Source organism: Chinchilla lanigera, unplaced genomic scaffold (genome assembly GCF_000276665.1).
Source record: "Chinchilla lanigera isolate Chin_1 unplaced genomic scaffold, ChiLan1.0 scaffold00054, whole genome shotgun sequence".
Lineage (NCBI taxonomy): Eukaryota > Metazoa > Chordata > Mammalia > Rodentia > Chinchillidae > Chinchilla > Chinchilla lanigera.
The window spans coordinates 16,689,978-16,691,933 of NW_004955455.1; the positions used below are offsets into that span (position 1 = coordinate 16,689,978).

Below are 1,956 nucleotides of genomic sequence, written 5' to 3' on the forward strand. Positions count from 1 at the left end.
TCACGGCTTCCCAAACTCTCATCTCACAAAGCAGGAGGCGGAGGCCCTGTGAGAAGAGGGCCTGGCCTGGGGACTGCGCAGTGCTGGCCAGGTGAAGGGGGCCGTCTCGGAGGCTGTGGGCCCGGTGCAGTGCGGGTGGCGGTCTCAGGAATAGGATGAGGCGCCCAGGCTGAGAGGGTAGGAGTTGCTGAACAGGACAGACGGGACCAGCTCTCCACACACTTCCCTGTGGCCATCGGTGTCCACATTCCCTGGCCTCTGTGTCCATGGGCTCCCTGTGGCCTGAACCCACCCACAGCTCTTCTGAGGTGCCCATGGGCTATTGGAGTTAGTCTGCCTCCAAAAGAGAGAGAGACAGGGAGTGAGCGAGAGACAGAGTCAGAGACAGACAGAGAGAGAGTGAGCGAGACAGAGGCATTTGGGTCCTTGTCCTGGGGTGGCTCACAGGTGATGTGTGAGGGGTGTGACTGAAGAAGCCCTTGCCTGGTGTCCAGACAGCTCAGAGACGGAGTCACACCCCAGGGCCCCCTGGAGCAGGTGAGGCTGGGACTGCCCGACACTGTGCTCCTCCTAACCCCTCTCCCAGAGGCATCCCACTGACAAACCCCCTACACACAAACCCTTGCCTTATGCCCCATTCTTCCTTATGTCAGAGTCACCGGGCGGCAGAGTCCAGGGCCACTCACATCCCACACGCACTGCAGAAGGCAGCGGCTTCCTGGACAGGTTTCCCCTGTGAGCGGCAGTCTCACGTCTGGGTGCTGCTGGCTCCTGGTGTCCTACATCTGGGACAGCAGCCTACGGAACTGATCGCCAGCTTCTCCACCGCTGACCAGCCGGGACACCTTGTATCGCCTGCTCTCCTCCAGCTCTCGGTTTGTCTACCTGCAAAGCAGTCACAGTGGTGCTGGGCTCTGGGCGGTGCTTGCTGTAACAGCCAGGCGAGCAGGGTAACTCCCTCCCCTCTCGCCATCCCCGGCACTTTCCAGGGCTCGGCCTCAGGTATCCCCTTGGCAAGCAGGGACCTGACCACTCAGGACTGTCTAGAGGATCCAGGGGATGGTTAGGCTCCCGGCCTGGAACGGAGAAGGTGTCCACACATCATGACTCACACTGAAAGTCACAGCCAGGACGGGAGGATCAGCTGGAGCACAGCAAAGTTGGAGCCAGGGAGGAAAGCAGGATTTGCAAATGGTTCAGCAAGACCACATTTATTAATGCAGTTCAGTTGTATAATTCTTTGTATAATTAGCAAGAGATCATAACGCTGAGTGAAAGAAATCAGACACAGAATGGCAGAGGGTGCGTGCTTTCTCTGCTATGAGAAACCCAGGACAAATAATTTAAACAGCAAAATATAAAGGAGAGGTGGTGTGGATTGACCACTAGGGTGGTCAACTTACAACCCCCAGCTGAACTGAGTAAGCGTGGCGCCGGGTGTGGGAGGCCCACCTGAGGACTGTTGCCAGCAGCATAAGAGGCAGAACTGGAGAAGAAGAGGTGAGGCTGTTGGGAGCTGAGAGAGGCTGTTGGGAGCTGGTAGAAACTGTAAGGAGCTGTTGGTTGTTTCAGAGGAGCTCATCATGCTGACTTTCCTGATAAACTTGGCTGTTCTCACCCCCGAGACGCTCGGGGCCTTGTCGCTGAGGATGGCTTCACTTCACTTTCGGGGAGCTCTGGTCCTCACTTGGAGCATCGCTTCCTGGCTCCAGAGGGGAAGATGGTGCACTGCCGGTCTCCTGAGAAACTTGCTGCGTTGGCTTCCCTGATGGGAACTTGGCTGTCCTGACCATCGGAGGAGCTCAGGACTTCACTGTTGCTGAGGACGACTGTGGTACTTTTCAGGGGAGCTCTGGTTCTTACTTTGCGCATAACTTCCTGGCTGCAGTGCAGATCCTTCACCCTGCTAGCACAGATCCTTCATCCCACTGGCACAGACTTCCTAGATTCCACCAC

General features: G+C 57.1%; 1 long non-coding RNA gene across 3 annotated transcripts in view; it reads left to right on the top strand.

The window, feature by feature from the left end:
• The window catches only part of LOC106149862, a 17,261-nt gene extending 15,808 nt beyond the window's left edge, over positions 1 to 1,453 (top strand). For 2 of the 3 annotated variants that reach the window (XR_001236310.1, XR_001236311.1), the window contains one exon: positions 654 to 1,453. This is a non-coding gene — a long non-coding RNA (uncharacterized LOC106149862). The remainder of the gene's footprint in view (positions 1 to 653) is intronic. The other variant, XR_001236312.1, reaches the window with a different exon arrangement.
• The last annotated feature ends 503 nt before the right edge of the window (positions 1,454 to 1,956 follow it).